The sequence below is a fragment of the Humulus lupulus genome, chromosome 2 (assembly GCF_963169125.1).
Source record: "Humulus lupulus chromosome 2, drHumLupu1.1, whole genome shotgun sequence".
Taxonomy (NCBI): domain Eukaryota; kingdom Viridiplantae; phylum Streptophyta; class Magnoliopsida; order Rosales; family Cannabaceae; genus Humulus; species Humulus lupulus.
In genome coordinates this window covers 290859477-290883775 of record NC_084794.1, presented here as the reverse complement: position 1 = coordinate 290883775, position 24299 = coordinate 290859477, and positions in this window count along the sequence as shown.

The window sequence follows — 24299 nt, the reverse complement described above, 5'->3', positions numbered from 1 at the left end:
CCAAAGCCCAGCAAGAAAACCCATAAACAGATAACATATGCAACACATACAACAAGCATATAAACATGCCACCAATGGGCTAAACACATATGGCCTAGCCATCCCAGGCGTTTACCAAGCCCTGGGTTCGCGGACCACGCCGTGAGGATATCCCAGGTATCCTTTTAGGGAATCGTCCTGGCAACTCGCACTCCACGTGCTCAACGCTGCTCCGACCCCTTGCCGTTCTCGGCCTTACACTCAACGTGCCCAACGCCGTTCCCGGCCCTTCGCCGTTCTCGGCCTACACCGTTCCCGGCTCTTGCCGATCATTCACATAATAACATACATAGTATAACAAACAAGTATAGAATTCTAGCATAATCAGTTTAAGGGCTACGCCCCACATTTCTAACATATTGGGCTCGGCCCTGCATATTAATTCTAATCAAACACAATGGGCTCAGCCCTGCACACAAGCTCTATGGGAACAAGGGTTTTCTTACCTGAGTTCCGAGCTTTCTGAGCACCGATGCCCCGAGCACAGTCCTGTAACTTGAGCCTCGCCGAAACCCTAGTCACAACACATTAACAATATCCATCCATCAAGTTCTAATCCAATAAATAACTTCGAGCCATAACCCTAACCTCCGGGACCTTGAATTCTATCCATCCAGGTGATAAAACCCATCCCGAGCCCTAACCATTGAATTCCCAAACCTAAACACCCTTAAAAATGCAAATTAGCTCTAAGGGTCGCGACCCTTCCCACAAGCGTCGTGGCTAGCCTCAAAACAGAGGCTAGCTTCCCACTGACACCCACACGAGTCGCGGCGCATATGAATCTTCTCGGCCTCCCATGGCCGCGCGCGCACGGGCCGCGGCCCTCACCTCCAAAACCAGATTTTTCACCCTTTTTCCTGCGTTTTCTTAAAGCCAATCCTCACCAAAACCAAGCTAACAATCCTAGATAATCAACACCATCATTCCAGCTCAGTATCAACATCAAAACCCATTAAAATCTACCCCAAAACTCGACTAGATCACTCAAGAACAATTCAAACTTACTAACATGGATACTCTAACAACCAGCTGCAATTCTAAACATAACCACTATAATTAAAGTTTACCTCTTGTTGAATTAAACCTTAGAACCAGCCTCCTTATGCTCCAAGCTCCAAGCTCCCTAAATCCCAGCTGAACTCCTTAAACCTTCAAGTTGATTCCCAAAGTTTCCCTTTGAATTTTCCTTAGAGAGTGAAAGAGAAAAGAAAATAAAAGCTATCCTTGGTTGAGAAGAGAAGTGCAAGTCAGTTTCCCTAAGTTTCTAAACAATTCTCCCTTTTTGTTTTATTCACTTAAATCTACGTGGTTACCTCAAGGCTCGGGGTACCCAAAACGTCCCCGAGGGAAAAATGGTAATTTTCTCCAATATTCCCGCCTATACATTCTATCCTCAAGTATATCTCCAAATATTTAGTTTCATGTCCCGATAATCCCATAACACACCTAGTACCTAAATTACCCCTCGACTCGCCCCGAGTCGGAATCTCTACCCCGTTGTGACTCTCAGGCTAACCGCTCCCCTGGACTGTCTCGGATCGTGCTGTACAGACATATCACGTATATATAACATTTATCACATTTATCACACTTATGCCCCTAATATCCAGACGGGGCCCACATGCACATTTAACTCAATTAAACATGCATCATTATCATATATTCACATAAATCCACGTATTAGCATACCAAATCATTTATTGCCCCCAGGCGTACTAATCAAGGCCCTAAGCCCAATTAGCAAATTCGGGTCGTTACAACTATCCCTTCCTTACAGAAATTTCATCCTCGAAATTACTTGAATCTCTGTCTCAAGTTCCCACGTCGCCTCCTCAACCTTGCTGTTTCTCCACAGCACTTTCACCAAGGCGATAGTTTTGCTCCGCAAGACTTTATCTTTTCGATCAAGAATCTGCACCGACTTCTCCTCATAGGACAAATCCTGATCAAGCTCCAAATTCTCAAAACTTAGAACATGCGTCGAATCTGACATATACTTCTGGAGCATGGATACATGGAAAACATCATGAACCCCTGATAAAGCTGAAGGCATCGCTAATCTGTAAGCCACCTCACCAACCCGTTCCAGAATCTCAAAGGGGCCAACAAACCTGGGGCTCAACTTGCCCTGAACACCAAACCGTTTCACATCCCTCATGGGTGAAACCCTAAGAAACACATGATCACCAACCTGAAACTCCACGCTCCTGCGTTTCAGGTCTGAGCAACTTTTCTGTCGACTCTGGGAGGCGAGCATATGCGCTCTAATCTTCTCAATTGCCTCATTGGTCCTCTGAACCATCTCTGGACCCAGATACCTCCTCTCACTTGTCTCATCCCAATGGATAGGTGATCTACACTTCCTTCCATAAAGCATCTCGTACGAAGCCACACCAATGGTCGCCTGATAACTGTTGTTGTACGAGAACTTGATCAAAGGGAGATATTTACTCCACGATCCCCCAAAATCAAGCATACAGGCTCGCAGCAGATCCTCCAATATCTGAATCATCCTCTCAGACTGCCCATCTGTCTGAGGATGATAAGCGGTACTAAACCGTAACTGCGTGCGCATAGCTTTCTGCAGACTCTCCCAAAACTTGGAGGTGAAGGTGGGGTCTCTGTCCGACACTATCGACCTCGGAGCCCCATGAAGTCGAACAATCTCCTTCACATACAACTCAGTATATTGCTCCACAGTATAAGTTGTCCTAACAGGAAAAAAGTGGGCGGACTTGGTATACCTATCCCCAATCACCCACACTGAGTCATGCTGACCTGCAGTTCTCGGTAAGCCAACTACGAAGTCCATAGTAATATCTTCCCACTTCCATTCTGGAATCCCCAAAGGCTGCAACAACCCCGATGGCCTCTGGTTGTAACGACCCAAATTCGCTAATAAGGTTTAATGGCCTTGATTAGCGTGCCAGGAGGGCATGATGGGATTTATGTGTGATTTTAATGAGTTAAATGCATGGTTATGATTTAAAGCGTGTTATATGACTATTTGATTATTTGAGATGCATGACTATGTATATTAGTATGCATGTAGGCCCGGATTGTGTGAGAAGGGCATAATTGTAATTTTGGCCATTTTGGGCATAACTATATTGATATGTGATGATTGTTGAGACCACAGTGGTATGTGGGTGTATCTGTGATCTGTGACTCGAGACGATCCTAGAATGAGCGGGTTAGCGGAAAAGTCAAAGCGGGAATTTATACCCGGCTTGGTTAAGCCTGGGGAGTTTAATTGAGAATCTGGGATATATATTGAGATTAATATTGATAATGGGGAATATTATTTGGTGACTTTTCAGGTATTGGGAAGCAAGCAGGAAAATATTAGAGACACTTGAGGATTAGCGGGAATTTAGTAAAATGACTAAAATGGCCCTACTTGGACAAAAAGGGGTTTAGAATTAATAGGGAAGGCATTTTGGTCATTTGGATTTTGAGAGATGTATTTTGAGGCTTTATACACTTAGTGGATTTTGTAGAAAAAGGAGTGAAGGCTGAAAAAGAAAGAAAAGAAAGGAAAAAGGAAAGAAAGAAAAGAGAGAAAACAGATGGGTTTTCTAAAGGATCGGTTTGGGGTTCTAGCACCTCTTCTCTTCAAATTTCTTGGGACAAAGCTCAGTGGAGAGCTAGGATAGGCTGAGCATCAAGGATCTTAAGTTGGACTTGAAGATTTGGCAAGGAATAACAAGAACACATCAATGTTTGAGGTAAGTTTTTAGAGTTTTCAGTTTTAAGGGTTTGGCTGGTTTGAGGTGAGATGATGGGAATTTTAGGGAATTTCTGGGCAAGCTTGAGGAAGAGCAGGCTATGGAGGTCTAGGAAATGAATCAAGGTCGAAATTGCATCAACGGTATGAATTCTAAGCCTTTAACCTTGTTGTTTGACTGAATTTCTGGGTTTAGGGTTGATCATGGTGAATTTTGAGATTTGGGTTGAATGTGATTGGGTTTTGAGTTCTTGGGATGCTTGGGATGAGTGTGAGGTGTTGATAAGTTTGTTTTTGGGTTTGGAAAAGGTTTGGGCAAGTTTGGGGTTGCAATGGTAGAAGGAAATCGCAAGATGCGATTTTCGGGTTTGGTCTGGCTGCAACTAGCGCTATAGCGCTAGTCAGGGGGCGCTGTAGCGCTAGCCCCTGTTTCTGGAGGGGTGGTTCTGCTTGTAGCGCTACAGCGCCCTCTTTAGAGCGCTGTAGCGCTGCACTGTTCACAGAGGGGATTTTTGGGCTTTTGTGAAGGGATTTTTGACCTAGGGTTCGGGGCTCGATTCCGCCACTTTGTTTTGGGGATCTAGGACTTCCCGGGGGCTCGGGAGTGATCCCGAGGCTAGGTTTTGGACTTGAGATTTGGTAATGACTTTGACTTATGGATTTTTCATAGGTGAGCGCTAGGGCTCGAGTAGGATCGTGCTCAAGGAGTCAGGTGATCAAAGCTATCAAATTGACAGGTAAGAAAACTATAACACCCGTAAGACAGGGCATGGGCCCATGAAGTGATTGCAGGGCTCGGCCCTATATTGCATGCTGAGATGATTGCAGGGCACGGCCCCATATTGCATTACATGTTAGGGTGTAGACTTGATTGAATTGATATATGTTCAAATGTTATTTGAGTTAGACTATCTGTGATTATAGTTTAATGATACGGCGAGGAGCCGAGAGCGGCAATGGAGCCGAGAACGGCGAAAGGCCGAGAACGGCAGTGGGGCCGGAAGTACCACATAGCACGTGGAGTGCTTGCAGTTAGGGTGGGACCCCATGGATACATGTGATATCCTTACGGTGAGGACCGAGACCCCAGGCTTTGGTAAGGCTTCTGGGGCGGCATGGCCGGGTTGCTTAAGTCAAATGGTTGACCTGTTTATCTGTGGACTATCTGAGATGATTAACTGTATAATCTACATATGTTATGAACTGCTTGAGTTTTCTTGCTGGGCTTCGGCTCACGGGTGCTCTGTGTTGCAGGTAAGAGCATAGATTGAGTCAACCAGCCATGAGTACGGAGAGTGTGAAGCGACGCGTACATGTTGGGCCTGCCCGACTGCTTTGGTTGGGGGTTTATATGAGAAATGGCTGTAATAATCTGTGATTTTAATAATTATCGACTGTAAACTTATTATAAGTTGTAAATAGTTTTCAAACCTTATTTTGGGATCCCAAATGTTAAATACTTGAAGTTTTCAATAAAGTAAACCATTTTCAAAAGATTACAGCCTCAACTTTTGCTTAGTCACACTTTTGTTTTAAAAAAAACCTCGGTTAGCGAGCGATTTGCACAAAGTCTTCTTTTAAAACTCACTTGGTAACAGCTCTAAGGTAGTAGGGCGTTACACTGGTGCTCAACCTTAACCTGCTGACAAGTTAAGCACTTTGCCACATAATCCACCACATCCCTCTTCATGCCCGACCACCAATATGGAACTTTCAAGTCCTGGTACATCTTCGTCGTACCCGGGTGCAAAGAAAAGGGAGTGGTATGCGATTCATCCAAGATCTCTCGCCGGAGATCAGAATCCATCGGAACACAGATCCGACCCTTGTACTTCAGTAACCCTATCTCTGAGATGGAAAAGTCCTTAGTCGCTCCAACTAAGGCACTCTCCCTATGACCTCGCAGCTGGAAATCTTTCTCCTGCGCTTCCTTGATCCTCTCAAGGAGTGTAGACTGAAGAGTGATGTTGGCCAACTGACCAACCACCAACTGTATACCTGCTCTGGTCATCTCCTAAGCTAACTTATCAGATATCTGCCTTGAGCTAAACAACTGCCCTGGGCCCTTCCGACTCAATGCATCAGCCACTACATTAGCCTTCCCAGGATGGTAAAGGATATCACAATCATAATCCTTAACCAACTTCAGCCACCGCCTCTGGCGCATATTCAGGTCCTTCTGTGTAAAGAAATACTTTAGGCTCTTATGGTCGGCGTATATCTCGCACTTCTCACCATAAAGATAATGCCTCCAAATCTTAAGTGCAAATACCACCGTTGCCAACTCCAGGTCATGCGTAGGATATCTCTGCTCATATTCCTTCAACTGTCTCGATGCATAGGCTATCACCTTACCAGCTTGCATCAACAGGCACCCCAAACCCTGCCTAGATGCATCACAGAAGACCACAAACTTTTCATTCTCTATCAACAAGCTTAACACTGGCGCAGTGATCAGTCGCCGCTTCAGTTCCTTAAAACTGTTCTCACACCTATCCGTCCAGACATACCTTGTCTTCTTCTTTGTCAGTTTTATCAGTGGTGTAGCTATTCTGGAGAACCCCTCAACAAACCACCGATAATACCCTGCTAATCCCAGAAAGCGTCTCACTTCAGGAACATTGCTCGGTCTAGGCTAATCTCTGACCGCCTCAATCTTACTTGGGTCAACCTGAATCCCCTCCTTATTGACGATATGGCCCAGAAATGTAACTTGTGGCAACCAGAACTCACACTTACTGAACTTAGAATATAACTTATGCTCTCTCAACCATTGTAGAACCAACTGCAAATGTTGCTTGTGCTCTGCCTCTGACTGGGAGTACACTAGAATGTCGTCGATGAATACTATCACAAACTTGTCCAGATAATCCTTGAAAACCCTATTCATCATGTCCATGAAAGCTGCTGGGGCATTGGTAAATCCAAAGGACATAACCAGAAATTCATAGTGTCCATACCTCGTCCGGAAAACGGTCTTTGGTATGTCCTCCTCTTTAATCTTTTGCTGATGGTAACCTGACCGAAGAACTATCTTGGAAAACACTGTTCTTCCCTGTAGCTGATCAAATAAATCGTCGATCCTAGGCAGTGGATACTTGTTCTTAATGGTTAACTTGTTCAGCTCCCTATAATCAATACACTTCCTAAGGGACCCATCCTTCTTCTTAACGAACAACACTGGAGCACCCCATGGCGAGAAACTCGGTCTGATGAACCCCAAATCAAGTAACTCCTGCAACTGAATCTTCCACTCCTTTAGCTCCGTCGGAGCCATTCTATAAGGTGTCCTAGATACTGGCTCCGCTCCTGGTACCAATTCTATAACAAAGTCAATCTCCCGCTGCGACGGCAACTCCGGCAGATCCGCTGGAAACAAATCCAGGAACTCACACACCAATCTAGTCTCACCCGGTCCAACCGACACCACCCTAGAAGTATCCACAATGCTTGCCAGGAATCCTATGAAACCTTCCTGCATCAGGTCCCTAGCCCTTAAGGCTAAAATCATTGGTACACGCGGTCTATTAGCTGACCCCACAAACACAAAGGGTACCTCCCCTTCTAGTTCAAAAGTCACCATTCTGCGCTTGCAGTCAATCGTTGCCCCATACTTGGATAACCAATCCATTCCTAGAATCATGTCAAAGTCATCCATCTCCAGCTTAATCAAATAAACAGACAGCTCCCTACCATCTACCTCTACTGGTAATGCTCTAATCCACTTCCTAGAGACTACCAATTCTCCTGTTGGCAACAAAGTCTGGAATCCCCTAGCATACACACCACTAGGTCTACAAAGCTGATCTATCACCCTAGCAGATACAAATGAATGGGTAGCCCCTGAATCAAACAATGCAGTATACAAAGAACCAGCACTGGAGATCTGACCTGTCACAACTGAGGGGTTAGCCTCCGCCTCAGTTTGTGTCAAAGTGAATACCCTGCTTCTGCTCCTCCTTCTTAACTTGAGGGCAATCCCTCTTCAGATGGCTGGCGCTCCCACAAACAAAGAAGGCCCTGATCCTGCACTCACCCTGGTGTCGACGCCTGCACCGCGGACACATAGGAAAACTCCTCCAGTTATCACCGCCACCCTGACGGCCAGTAGAAGCACCCCATGCCCTCCTGTCTGAGCTGGGAGGAACAAAAGAATCTGGGGCCTCCCTCTTCTGCTCACTAGAACCACCACCACGACTGAACCCAACAAAAGGAGGCACTGTCCTCCTAGCATCTCGCCTAACAGCGCTATCCTTCCAAATCTGGTATTTGGCCCTCACGGCAGTAAGGGCCTTGTCTACCGCTTGGCCATAAGTGGTAGTTTCTGGATCCAAGGTAATATTCACATCGCGGGCGATCATAACATTCAGTCCCCGCACAAACCTATCCATTCTGGCCGCATCTATCAGCACTAGATCTGGCGCAAACTTCGCCAATCTATCAAACTTTATTGCATACTCTGTCACTGTCGATCGATTTTGAGTCAGGTTGATAAACTCATCAACCTTCGCAACTCGTACGGCCACACTGTAGTACTTCTCATTAAACAAGTTTCTGAATTCCTCCCAGGTCATAACTGATACATCCCTTCTTTGAACTACCACGTCCCACCAAATGCGGGCATCCTCTCTGAACATGTAGCTTGCACAGGCTACTCTCTCGTTCCCCTGAACTCTCATAAAATCCAGAATTGAGGCAATCATATTCATCTACTGCTCTGCCCGCAGTGGGTCTGATCTACCCTCGAAGGTGGGAGGATGCTGCTTCCTGAACCTCTCATACAAAGGTTCCCACTTATTCTCCAAAGCAGACTGAACTGGCACTGGCGTTACAACCTGCTGCACTGGCAGCCCAGTAACCTGAGGCGGGGCTTGTTGCCTCATCTGTCGCAACTCTTCCTCTGTTCGTTGCAGTCTCGCTTCCATCTCCGGAAACATCTCTTGCCAGTTCTGTGGGGCAGGTGGAGGGTCCTGACCCTGGTTGTCATCCTCGGCCCTACTGCCACGGAGTCTAGCTGATTGTCGAGGCATTTCAACAAATATGCCTGCAACCAACGACGCCGCTCATCAGGCATGATAACAACATCCAAAACCACCTCCCAGGCACATCAGCCATCCACAATAATGTCTCATATAACATATAACACATAGCGGGCCATGCCCTAGCATCATGCATATGTTAACTCATTCATCATGCTCTATATAAATAAGCAGGCAAACAGGGCATCCAAACACATATTCAGACATATTAACCAATCTTACCAACCAACCCTGAGTTAAGCCTGTCACTGACTGCGTGTGTACATGTTCGGTCAATCTCCAGAACCAATAACCTTGGCTCGCTCTAATACCAAGTTGTAACACCCTACTTCCTTAGAGCCGTTTAAAAACGTGCTTATAACTCGCTAATCGAGGTTTTAAGTCAAACAGTGTAATTAAACCATAAACAGAGGAAAAATTTAGAATTTACTCCATAACATTGAAAATCATAAAAGTTGACACCTGGGATTCCAAAATACAGTTTAGAAATATTTACAACATAAAAAATAGAACCAAGTTGGCTAAACGACAAAATCTAAGTTCATTTCCAAGCATCTCCCAAAATCCTCTGGCTGTGGCAACCAGGCTGGCCAAACATGTACACGTTGCCTCACGCCTGCTATACTCATGGTTGGTTGATCTTCTCTTTACCCTTACCTGCACCACAGAGCATCTGTGAGCCGAAGCCTAGCAAGAAAACCCATAAACAGATAACATATGCAACACATACAACAAGCATATAAACAGGCCACCAATGGGCTAAACACATACGGCCTAGCCATCCCAGGCGTTTACCAAGCCCTAGGTTCGCAGACCACGCTGTGAGGATATCCCAGGTATCCTTTTAGGGACTCGCCCTGGCAACTCGCACTCCACGTGCTCAACACTGCTCCCGGCCCCTTGTCGTTCTCGGCCTTGCACTCAACGTGCCCAACGCCGTTACCGGCCCTTCGCCGTTCTCGGCCTACACCGTTCCTGGCTCTTCCCGATCATTCACATAATAACATACATAGTATAACAAACAAGTACAGAATTCTAGCATAATCAGTTTAAGGGCTACGCCCCGCAGTTCTAACATATTGGGCTTGGCCCTGCATATTAATTCTAATCAAACACAATGGGCTCAGCCCTGCACACAAGCTCTATGGGAATAAGGGTTTTCTTACCTGAGTTCCGAGCTTTCTGAGCACCGATGCCCCGAGCACAGTCCTCTAACTTGAGCCTCGCTGAAACCCTAGTCACAACACATTAACAATATCCATCCATCTAGTTCTAATCCAATAAATAACTTCAAGCCATAACCTTAACCTCCGGGACCTTGAATTCTATCCATCCATGTGATAAAACCCATCCCGAGCCCTAACCATTGAATTCCCAAATCCAAACACCCTTAAAAATGTAAATTAGCTCTAAGGGTCGCGGCCCTTCCCACAAGCGCCGTGGCTAGCCTCAAAACAGAGGCTAGCTTCCCACTGACACCCACACGGGCCGCGGCGCGCATGAATCTTCTCGGCCTCCCATGGCCGCGCGCGCACGGGCCGCGGCGCACCCCTCCTAGGGCCGCGGCCCTCACCTCCAAACCCAGATTTTTCACCCTTTTTTCTGCGTTTTCTTCAATCCAATCCTCACCAAAACCAAGCTAACAATCCTAGATAATCAACACCATCATTCCAGCTCAGTATCAACATCAAAACCCAGTAAAATCTACCCCAAAACTAAACTAGATCACTCAAGAACAATTCAAACTTGCTAACATGCATACTCTAACAACCAGCTGCAATTCTAAACATAACCACTATAATTAAAGTTTACCTCATGCTGAATTAAACCTTAGAACCAGCCCCCTTATGCTCCAAGCTCCAAGCTCCCTAAATCCCAGCTGAACTCCTTAAACCTTCAAGTTGATTCCTAAAGTTTCCCTTTGAATTTTCCTTAGAGAGTGAAAGAGAGAAGAATATAAAAGCTATCCTTGGCTGAGAAGAGAAGTGCAAGTTGGTTTCCCTAAGTTTCTAAACAATTCTCCTTTTTTGTTTTATTCACTTAAATCTATGTGGTTACCTCAAGGCTCGGGTACCCAAAACGTCCCCGAGGGAAAAATGGTAATTTTCTCCAATATTCCCGCCTATACATTCTATCCTCAAGTATATCTCCAAATATTTAGTTTCATGTCCCGATAATCCCATAACACCTAGTACCTAAATTACCCCTCGACTCGCCCCGAGTCGGAATCTCTACCCCGTTGTGACTCTCAGGCTAACCGCTCCCCAGGACTGTCTCGGATCGTGCTGCACAGACATATCACGTATATATAACATTTATCACATTTATCACACTTATGCCCCTAATATCCAGACGGGGCCCACATGCACATTTAACTCAATTAAACATGCATCATTATCATATATTCACATAAATCCATGTATTAGCATATCAAATCATTTATTGCCCACCAGGCGTACTAATCAAGGCCCTAAGCCCGATTAGCAAATTCGGGTCGTTACAATTTCCGTCAGTGGGGCATTGTCACAAATCTTGCATTTGTGACAGTGCCCCACTAACGCAAACGCCAGCCTGTTTTGCGTCATTGGATTCTACGTCATATATAAAAATGACGTAAAAACTCAATTGTGGCAGTTAGAAACTGACGCAAATGACCTTTGTTTGTTGTAGTGGGTGGTGGTTTGAGGCGATTCCGGGGGTAAGTTCCCCTCCTCTCTCATTCGATCTCTATCTCTATCTTTCTCTCAAGTACAATTTTTTTGCAGGTGGTGGTTCGGGGTGGTGGAGTAAATCTGATTTTTGAGTTTTGATTTATTCAGTGATTTTATTTATTTTTTTCTGTGGTGGTTCTGGGTTCGTTGTGGTGTTTCGTTATTTTACAATTTTTTTTTATAAAAAAAATAGGTTTAGTGTCGGTGTAAAACCGACGCTATTGAGATCAATAGCGCCAGTTCTAAACTGACGCCTCTGATGATACCAATTGCGACACTTGAATAGGCATCCGTTTTGTAACTAACTGATGGACCAAAAACAGGTATGTTTTAAATATTTATACTCGCAAGCGCACGAATCGTATTTATAGAATAGTGTTCGTGTAAGCACGAGGTCGAACCCAAAGGAGTTGACTTAAATCAAAAGAGAAAACTATTTTTACCAAAGTGAAATAAATTTCTAACCTAGTTCCAAAGATTGATGTGTTTTGTTTTAAAATAAAGAAAGAAAATACTAAAAAAAAGTTAAAATAAATAAACTAAAAAGATTTGTTTTTAATAGTTATTTATAAAATTATTAAGATTTTAGAATCCACAAAATATAAATAATAATATTTATTAATATGTTGACTTCCCATTTTTTAGTGATAATTGAAATCAATCTAATTACCTTTTCCAAAACATTATACTTCCTTTAAGCTCTCTTTAATTCAAAAATATAGATTTTCCTTCACTTCAATAGTATAACTTCAAAGCATTAGTTGTGAATCAATTTAATGAAACTACAAAAAAATCAAATAATGTTATTTCTAAAGCAAAATATAGTATTTTTGTTCTAAGCATTGGATGTGAACAATTTAATGACACATCTTAATCAAAGAATACTATGTTTTTGCACAATTAAGAACCAAGTAAAATATGTTCTAACAATCTAAAATACATGATATTATAGATGAAAGAAAAATTTAGAAGAAGAAAAATCATAAACTTTATTGCTCATTTTGGGAGGTCAACATAAAATAAACACTATATAGTTATATCTTGGTTCATCCTCCACCTTAATAATTTTAAGTGGATTAGAAACCCATAACTAAAAAAAACAAAATAAAAATTACAACATAAATAGGAAAATTTGGAGGATGAACCTCCAAATTATTCCTCTAAAAATACATAAAAACTAATCTAAGAAAAGAAAAAGATGGAGAGAATAGAGAGATGGAAGAAGTGGTGTAAGAGAAGGTGTGCTTGAAATGGTGAAATGAGACTCCTATTTATAGATAAATTCTTTGGTAAAGGATAACACTTCTATTGGTCTAAAAAAAAAGCACATGGATTCATGTTCAAAATTGTCATCTTTTCCTATAGTTACAAATCCAATGGTGGAGAAAGAAGCACATTGATTGATGACATGGCATTGTCAAGAATTGGATTGGGCCTTTCATTTTGGGCTTGATTTCTTCATTTCATTATACCAACATTTCATTTTGCCCCAACAAATACACCTACATAAAGAAATTAAATACACATAAATTAGTAACAACATAATTAAACAAAATAAATACAAAAAATAAATAAAAATACATAAAATCAAAATAAAACTAATAAATTCAAAATTACTTAAAAAATTGATAAATTAATTAAAAACTCAAGAACTAAGCAACAATTGGCTTATAAAATGTGGTAAAATAACTCTATTTTGTAGAGTTATCACTAACGCAAATGGCAAAAGCTTCGATTTTTAACAGACGCCAAATCGATTTTTTTAGTAGTGATAATTTAATATATTTTTTTAAACATGAAAATTGAATAGTGTGATCTTATTAATGATTTTAATTCTAATAAAATTATTTATTAAAAACTTAAATTTATTTTTGTTTTTTTTCACATTAATTTAAAAAAATAAAATCTTATTTTGAGTTAAAATAAAAAATAAAAAATTGTGATTAATTAAGTTTTTTTTATAAAATATTATTATTTTTTCATTGAGAGTGTCAAAGATGATTTCATTTTTTTCAAATAATAAATTATAATAGGGAAGAAAAAACACTATTTACTAATGGGCAAATGTAATTATTTTTTATTAGAAGTGTGTTTTAAAATTTATGAGTTTTTATTTAGAAAGGGTATGGAGAAATAAATGGGAGTATATACATAGAAGCACCTCTAAATTTATCATATGATTGCTAGCTTTGCTTTTATCTCAAACAAAGTACTTTCCATAACAATCTAATTATGCTGTCCTCTCCATATATATACCTATATATGCATACATCTTAATTTGTTCCAAATAATGCTAGACATAATTTTCTAGCTATATTAAGTTTGTCATTCAAAACCTAAACATCAATTTATTAAATTATTGTATGTCTAACCAAAGTTTGGTAAAATTTTGTGTAATATCATCCACTAATTCAACAAATAAATGCAATATATATTTATCATATATATATATATATATTGTTAATAGTTTCGTAAAATTAAAAACAAAAATACAAGATAGAAAAAGCACTTTATAGATTGACATAAAGCACATTTTCCTTTTCTATATTGAATGCATATTCAGTATAAGCCGATCCATATATGTAACACAGATATGTATGTAGCAATGACAAAATATATGTATATATATTTTGTATTTAAAAGAATATTGCTTAATTAACGTTAATAAAAAATAAAAATAAATTAATACAATACCCATAAATTTATGGCATAGAAGACATCTTTTTTTAAAATCGGAGTAAGATTTTATGCCAATTGAGATTTCATTATTATTCTATTTTTAAAAAGGATGAACATAAAGAAAGATTGTAAACTTTAAAAGCAACAGCACTATGATTGGCTATACTAATGTTTCTTTTTTTCATCTAAAAATAAAGAAAATTATACATTATCTGTAACGTCTCAGAATTTCCTAATAAGACTTAGGGCCTTAGTTAGGAGGTCAGGATGACAATATATGATATTATGTGTTTAATTATTATATTAATTGTAATTATGTGATTATACGACTAGTTGTGCACGTTTATGGGTATTAAATATGCATGTAGGCCTGTTTCTGTTTAGAATGACGATTTTGGTAATTTGGCTGTTGCAGGCATAATTGTATATTTATGTGTGTTGACCCTCGATTTGGCCAACTGACACGGAGTCAAATGCTTGATTTGGAAAGATGCGTTAGAATAGGTTTGATGACAAATACAGTAAAGAACACAGTAAGTTAAAGTGGTTCGGCCCAAAAAACTGGTAATAACCTACGTCCACTTGATTTGTTATTGATTTGAATTCTCCAAGGAGTGATCAAAGAACTAGAGTTCTCCGAGTTTCACAAGCCTTAGAGAGCTGATTAATACAAAGAAAGCTCTAATTCTCTTGTAAAGTATAAACATAAACTAGCCAAAAAGTCCCCTTCCTTGAGCTATATTTCTCTATTTATAGGCTCAAGGAGGATTATATGAATTAGTTACAAATATTCTCTCCTAAATAATCATATACTCAGGAAATCATGGGAGATAATCTCAGATATGATCATAACTGCATAAGATTTTCTCCAAATATATTGAGTATACGACCAAGCTGGTCGTACATAATGTTCAAGCGTTGCGCCATAGAAATCTTTCTGGTCGATGGTCGAACAAGACTTCCGCCAGGTGTCAGCCATGTGTTGAAAGCGCCTACCTCGTCACCCATACCTGTTTATTGGATAAAAATGTGCATATAAGTGAGAGACTGCATTATTATGTGGGTTTATTTGGGTTACTCAACACGAGGCGATCCTAGTGAGCAATTAGCGAAAAAGGTCACAACAGGAAAAAAAATACCCGGCTCGGGGGTGAGCCTAAGGGTATTTTGGTAAATTAGTACCTTACCGGGGATTATTGGGTAATGGATATTTATTTGGTATTTATTTAAGATAGCTGATATTTATTTAAGGAAAATGTTGAGAAATTGTGACAAATGACTATTCTGCCCCTATGGGCATTAGAGGGCAAGTTTTGGACTTAAGGGCATTTAAGTCTTTTGTAGGATTTGTATATACTTAGCCAAAATAGGAAACTGAAGATTAGAGGGAAAGAAACAAGAAGGAAGCAGGCAGAACTCTCCCAAACTCTCTCTCCTGTTTTTCTCTTCTGCCTTATTGGGAGCTTGAGGGAAATTGAAGTTTTTTTTTAGGAAACAAGCTTGGAAATTGAAGCCTGGAGTGTAGAATCAATCTAGGATCAGCTTGGAACCACTGGGCAGCCATCACGGTAATGATTTTGAGCTTTAATCTCTGAATTTTCTGAGTTCTTAATCTGTTTTTATGGTGTTTGGAGCTTGAGAGCTTGGGTATGGCTTTTTGGGATTGGTTGGAGTTTTGGGGAAAAAACTTGGTTAGGTTATGTTGATTTTGATGAGTAGAGTGTGTTTCTATGGTTAATTTTGGGTTTGGAGGTCTTGAGGGATGGATTTTTGGAGCTTTGGCTCGGGGAAACTTGAAGAGAAAACCCAAAATTTTGATATTCTGGTGTCAGTGCTGTAGCGCTAGGCTGCAATTTTTTGGGGCTAGAGTCTCTGACTCTAGTGCTGTAGCTCAGCATTAAAAACTTGATTTTTGGGTATTTTTTAGGGTTTTTACTCATGGGCTCGGGGGACAATTTCACCACCCCGTTTGGTGGAATTAGAGGTCCCAAGGGCGTGGGATTGGTCCCGGGAGTGGGCTTTGGAATTTAAACTCATCGAAGTACCATTTATGGATTGTAACTAGGTGTTCGCTAGGGCTCATAATGAGATTGTGGTCGAGGGTCGTTCTTGTTTACGCTTACTTGGACTTGAGGTAAGAAAACTGCACCCAATACGTGTTGTATGTGATTAGGGCTTGGCCCGACTGTGATATGTTCTTATGAATAGGGCTTGGGCCCTAGGACGTGTATGCTAGGCTACTAGTTCACATGTTTGTTGATAAATGCTTAAGTGTTTTATAATCGCTGCATAAACTCTATGGTTAGGGCATGTGGCCCCGTTAAATAGGTATGTTTACCATTATGGAAATGGCTATTCAGTGGTATTATACGATTAACATGCATATGTGCTTAGTTTATCGGGATGTGCCTATCCACATCTGTTTTCTGTATTGAGATATGTAATCCTGGATCAGGGCTTGACTTATGAGTCAAGGACGGCAATAGCGCATTGTGCGTTGATCGAGAGGCTTCGGCCTAAACCAGTAACGTACTATTACGTTAATCAACTCTAAGGTTGATAATAAACCAAGGGTTGGGCTAACTTTATGGCTAGTGAGACAGAGCTAAGGGCGAGGGCCCTAGGTGACTCTATGGTCACGTAGCTAGGACATTGTCCCGGGTTCAGCTCTAAGGCCAACTGGTTAGGGCAGCGGCCCCAAGTTGATCCAATGATCAACTGCTTGAATTTAAGTGCTAATATCTATGGATTGTTATTAGGGGTGTTTGTGGTGCGGGTGGTGCAGTTTTTCTCTAATTTTTTGGACTGCACCGCATATGCGATTTGAACAATTTTCCAAACCGCAACTTGCACCACATAGACCTCAAACTGCATAAACTGCACCGCGAAAATGCGGTGTGGGCGGTTTATACCTATCGCCAAATAATTTAACAATTAAATATTATAATTAAGAAAGATTCATAATAAATCTCGAAACCGTAGAGTGTTTAACAAAATAATTAAATGTACAACAAGTTAATAAACTTTAAGCAAAATAATAAATATATAACAAACTAATAACAAAGAAAAAATATAATATAAAAGTAAATATTATTTTAATTAAGAAGGAATATATTTAGATTAAATTAGAGTATGTGTTAGCATCCTATGAAACATTATATTTTTTTTCTAGATATTGTGTATATTATATTATACTATACAAATATTTATGCATTAACTTTAAATGTAGTAAAATTGAAAAAAATAATATAAAAAAGTTAATATATATAATGATGCGGTGCGATGTGGTTTGAACCGCATTTATAAAATTTAAAACGGCAAACCGCACCGCACCGCGCGGTTTGGCAAAAATACAAACTGCAACCACACCACGAAGGGTTTTAAACCACAAATTGCGGTGCGGTGTGGTGCGGTGTGGGCAGTTTTATGAACACCCCTAATTGTTATTGCTGATTGTGTTGAATGGATATTTTAAAGTTTACATTCTTTGATTTTGCATGTTGAGTTTTCTTGTTGGGCCTCAGCTCACAGGAGTTTTGTGGTGCAGGTAAGGGAAAGAGAAAGTTTAACCAGCCATGAGTTGGAGAGCTTCGGTGGCGGCGTGTACATATGCAGCTGCTTGACCACCACGGCCGGGGTTATCTCAGAGAAACTAGAGTTATAGCCCTGTTTTGCTGCTTAAGCCGGCTAGTGTAACTTTTGATGTGTATAATTCCCTTTTTAAAAGTTTAGTTGTAATATTTTGGGATCCCATATTTATGTGAAACTTTTTAAATAAAAGTCAACGATTATTTGATCAAAATTTTTAACACTAACTCTTGTCACTAACCTTAGTTACACGTTTTAAGCTAAATGACTTGATTAGCAAGTCTGATAAAATTTTAAGTACACAGTGTAATGATCCTGAAATAAGAAGACGTTACATTATCCAAACAAATATATACTTTCTTTTCACAAAAAATAAAATAAAATAGAAAAAGATTCATACATATGTAAGGACTATAGTCTCCAAGTCCAGCAATTAGGAAATATTTTTACAAACTACATTAGAAAATTATACGATAACCCTTTTTAAGAAACAAAATTATATATAAAAAAAAAGGTAAAAAAATCTACACAGACTATAGTTAATTAATTTCAGAAACTAGATATACCTAAAAACTAAAAAAAAAATCATAAATTCGTTAGAGAAAAACATCACATCTAACTATTTCGTTCATTTGTGGATCAAGTTCTAACATTATATATATGTATATTGTTAGAAAATGCATTCCATTCATCTTACAATCGTCAGATCGATTAATGATTAGATTAATCAAATAATTAATAATCAACATCAAACCAAACTTAGAGTATATAAAATCTTAGTATAAGTACATAAAATAAGATATGCAATGCTAATTTTATCTTAGTATATATAATAAAAATTGTTACTTCCTCGTCTAATAATATGAGGTGTCAAAATTAATTAAGGTATTAAAATTATATTGGTTGAATGTGTCCCAGGGACTTCCCACGTCTTCCATTGTGAAAGGTGAGTCACTTCCCACGTCTCTCATTGGAAGAGAATAAAAGTCAATGTTTGACTTTCAACCTCTCTTATTATGAGACATGAGATATACACCTACAATGACCCTAGCAACAACGTCTCCCAAATTGGGAGACATTGTAGATTTTCAATGTCTCCCAAATAAAATCATAAAACTCTTATTTTCTTGTAGTGACATGACACAATAATCTGACAAATATCTTAATTCTTGGTATAAAACCCAATAAAATATTTTATAAGACGATAAGGACACGCGTCCCCATGGCTGACCTTACATATTTAGGTACGTATGTATGTACTACTCATAATTACGTGTATGTGATGCAATATTCCATTTAGGCTTAGTTCAACATTAATATTTGGTACGTATGAGGGTGTTGTATTATTATTACATAGTCATAAATGTTTTAAGATAAAAGATATGATACACATAAATTCTCTACACTAAATTGGTACACCAACATAATTAATTACCAGCTCTGTTATATGATCATCACATTGGCCTAATCCATCAAAAATTTCCCATTTTCTTGTTGAAATTTTAAGGTCAAGTATACCAAAACCCAACAAACTCTATAATGCAATATAGTCTATGTCGTTGGGTAACCAAGTAAATGTTTATTTATTTAGTTAGTAGTTGTCAATTAATGTGTAATGTTATATATTGGGCTTGAGCTTTATTTTATTTATTTTGTCAAAACATCTAGATGAAAAATATATATATATATATAACCATTTGGTTATAATATGTGTTTTATCAAAATACATATTTGGTACCTTATGTTTTCAATGATGCTTATTTGATATTCTATAATTTGAAATTATGCATATTTGGTACCCTTGACTCAAATTCGAATAATAAAATTTTATCAATATGATCAAACTGTCATCAGTTATATGTAATTAATTAATTAAATTTAAATTTAAAATTCATATAATTAATGACAGTTTGATCATATTGATAAAATTTAAATATAAGATACCAAATATATACAGTTGCACGTATTTCGATAAAACACAACAAAAAACCAAATGAATATTTACCCCAAAAAATACTATTTCTAAATATAGTTTTGTTTTGACATTTAAAAAACAGAACTTTAAGGATCTAAAAAGAACCTAAAGACTTCTAGGCTAAGACATTTTTTCCTTTTCAAATAAGAGTCTAAACGGGTAGATGTCCAATAGATAATCGACAGATATATTCGTCCAAACCATCGATATAAGAGATGAATAGCTACGTTATAGTCTTTAAATCCTTCATATTATTTTCAGAATAAGTGTGATTAGAGACATTTTTTTTCATTTAAATTATATTTAATGTTGTGAAAGTAAGTTTAACTGCATAATTTATTTTATTTTTAAAAAAAAAAGACTATGATGATTAATAAGACTGCTATTGGAATGTGCATGCATGTACTACTGTTTTATTATGTTTATGTTTATTATTTATTATTTTTAACATAAAAAAATACATTTAAAATTCAATTTATGTAGTACTATATTTCAAAGATACATATAAAAATTTTAAACAATAATTCTACTCATCTGTAAATATGTTGTTTTATTATGATCAGTGATAATTATGGTTTGTACAAAATTTAATAAAATTAGCGATTAATATTAACATATTTAGTTTGTTATTTTTTATTTTTGTACTACGAGAGAGTTGGATAAAATTACACATAAAATATCCTAGAAAATAAAAAACCCTTGAAAAATTTAAAAAGAATTTAGTTATTAATTTTGTAAAAAATTATATTATTCAAGGGGTCATTTGATACATTTATAGATAAGTAGAAATTAGACTCTATACCTAGTTTTAGAAAATTCATTTAACTTTTACCCATATTCTAAAATGTTTATTTTTATACCTAGTTTTTTAACAAACTGTCTATTCTACCCTTGTCATGTTTTTCTCTTTAATATTGTTGTGATTGTCGATGGTGATGATAACAACATAGGATACGGTGTTAGGGCAAGATAGGGGAGGCACAGTGGTGAAGGCACAATGGCAATGAGGCAGTAGTGCTGGCTCTAAAAGAAAAAAAATGAGAGGATTGAGATGGAGACATTGAAGAAAGTAAGAGGGGCAGTTTGGTCACTCGCTCGCTAAATATGGCCAAGAATCAATAAAATAAATTTTGTATCTATTTGTAATTAGTAAATAATAAAACTGGGTATCTTTCCAGTTTTCCCTATAGATAATGTAAAATTCTCACATCCTTTTATGGTGTTAAAAAACAATGAAAGAGAGCTTTATTTCTAATATGGGATTCTCTCAAATCCTACATTTTATATGGTATTCTATAACTTACTTTAGAACATATAATTTATTATTCTCTCTAAATCTATTTTAAGTACCATGTCTCAAAATATGTTAATAACAACTATTTTTCCAACAGTATTATTATTAATTTTCAATCGTATAAAAAAAATATAATTTCACATAAAAACTAGTAATAGTTCAAATTAATAGTATAGGCGAATTCTTGGGTGCACCCCCTGGTGTTTTTTGCTCGGAAAGTATTTTCAGCGAATTTTTTTTTATGACCGTGTATATTGTCGTTATTTAGAACATCTTGCAAATTTTCAGAAAATTCCAAATAATTTATAGTGTCGAAAATAAGGATCAAATATGTTACCTTCCACGTGCATAAAAAAAAATTAGTTACACGTTCAACAACTTGTTTTGAACCTAATTTTCAACACTATAAATTATTCATAATTTTCTCAAAATTTACAGGATACTGTAAATAACTATAATGTACACAGTCACAAAAAGAAATTCACCGAAAAATACTTCCTGAGCCAAAAACATCATGGGGTGCACCGGTATACCTTTTTTTGGGAGGTGGCGGAGAATTCCCCAAATATGTGTAATTTGTGTGCCCATTATTATTTTAATTTTTATCTATAGATTTAGGATTTTATCATTTTTTTTAATTTAAAATATAACTCGTCTTTGGATTAGTAGAGATTTGACTAGTTTTAAGTTTTGTTGATTAATTGACTTTTCTTTTGGGTGAGAATGCCTAGTAGCTTTTATTGAATTTTGTCCACTCTAATAATGTTTTTTCTTTTTTAGATTATTTACTATAAAATGACTATTTAAAAATATTATTTAATTGGATGCTACTTTTGCAAAAATTAAAACCGAAAATTACCAATTATCAAGGTTTACCACTATTTACAAGTCCTTCCCCCATTTACCCATTTTTTGTCGGTTGAGACCAGAGACTTGATATGAGGTGGAAAATACAATAATTTTTAAAAAAAAAAATGTTTTTATATTATTTTTATTAATTGTTTATTTTGATAATTAATGAGATGAAATTGATTATAAAAATATGTATATATATAATTTGTTTACTAAACTTGTTCTTAATAAAACTAACAGAATAATTATAATTTTTTTCTTCAAATATTTTAAATCAAGGGAGACTTCAGCCTCCCTAATCACAATATGACTTTCCTTAGCCATGTAATAGGGTTAATCTTTAGGAGGTGTTTGGTACGGGAGTTTGGTTTAGTGAGAATAAGAATGTCAAGTCTATCCCATGTTTGATAAATTTATTTTTTATGGTTTGTGGATTTATGTTTCCAAGTGAGTCTTATTTTTCAGCTTAATTTGAGGGTAATCTTAATCCCTTTGAGCACTTGAGTTTCACATTCCATTAATCTAAATCATATCTAACTCTACTCCTACAAACTCAAACTTCATACCAAACACCACATTAATGTTAAAATTTTATATTTATATATATAGTAAGTATATAATAATTGATATAATTTAATATTGAGATACACATATTTCATTAATAATATTCATAATTTATTTGCAAACACACTATTATTTGCATGATTTCCTATTGAAAATAAAAGTTATAACATGGTTAGTATAGAAGTACCCATCAAAAAATGTTTTAAATCAACTTTGGTATAAATTATTATTTGGTCATCAAGAGTAAGCTGATCTAATAAATACCCGAAAACATAATGCAAATTTGTGATGATCATATTATTATATTATAATAAATCAAATTCACCAAACGTTTAAATGTATAAAGAATTTTTTTTTTTTTTTTTAAAGAATGTATAAAGAAGTTAAGCTAACCAAATTTGACAATTGAGAGTAGTAGTAGTAGTAGTAGAAAAATACACTTCTCCCACCTGACTTGATTGACAGTCCTCTAGAATAAGTGTCATTTGACTAATTAAATTGAAACTAATTTCAAATAATCAAACTCAATTAAAAAATGAATATATTTTACAACAAACCATGTGTTAGTTAGTTATAAAGAATAATAAGGTAAAATTATTATTATTATTAGAAAGATGGATTGGTTACTAGGCTGCTTAATAAGAACATTCTATAGCACATTTTGAGAACTAGTCAATACTCCCTCTTTCTAAGTCATAGCTGCAACTCACTTTGTTGAAAATAAAGTAAAAAAAAAGGTCAAATTAGTTGCTATAACATTGGCCAACTAAATCTCTCTTTTTCTTTTCTTCAATTATGTAAAAATAAAAATGAAAATGAAAAATCAATTGAGTAAAAATAAAAAGTGTAAAAGGAGGTTATGTCTCTATCCCTCTCTCTCTCTCTCTCCTTGTTTCTTCTCTTGAGTGTATAACAAGGTAAGGTAATGTGCATGCTTGATTGGTGGTTTCTTTTTTGTGATTGTGATGTGGGGCCTTGATTCATTTCCAATCTAATTCATTTATGTAACAAAATTAAGCAAGGTAAGCAGTGATTAGAAGAGCAAAAAGGGTTATCAAATTACAAGATTTCAATTAAGTTCATGATTAATTTACCCCATTTAACCTTCATTTGTCAAGCGTGATTCGTCTAATCAAACATTAATTTTGACAGAACTTGACTTGATCTCAGTGACGAAGCTATAAAATATTATTATTATAATTCAATTTCTTTTGTATGACGATATATATTATAGTTATAGCATGTATCCCACCAGTGTTCTGGAAGTTTCGAATAATGTATAGTATTGGAATCAGGGTTCAAACAGTCAGCTGCACTTTGTGTAAAAGATATTGTTTCAACTCTAATTTGGCATTGTAAATTATTCGAAATATTCTAAAAGATGGAGTGAGATGTCTGCTATAACTATCACGTATGCCGTCATATAAAAAAAATTACTATATAATTTATTCAGGTGCCAAAAATAGAAAACGTCCCTACAGTAGAGGCACTGATGATGCCCCTACCTAAGAAGCTCCCTAAAATATAAACAAAAAGAAAATCAAGAACTATTGCTCCCAAACTCTAACCCTGGCTCCGTCACTATCTCCAAACTCAAACACCGACTCCATTACTCCTCGATCTTGACCTAGATCGAGATTAAGCATGATTGAAGTTGTTAATTTAAAAAAAGTCAAACTCATGTACATTAAGTAATCCAATCCCATCAATGGTCCACTCCACACAATCAATGGTCCTCATGGTACTAGTAAAGCCATGAGCCATGATGATGAGCCGTGCATGGAACTTTTTGTGGAGACATTGCTTGGAGTTGGGGGTGATGGAGGAG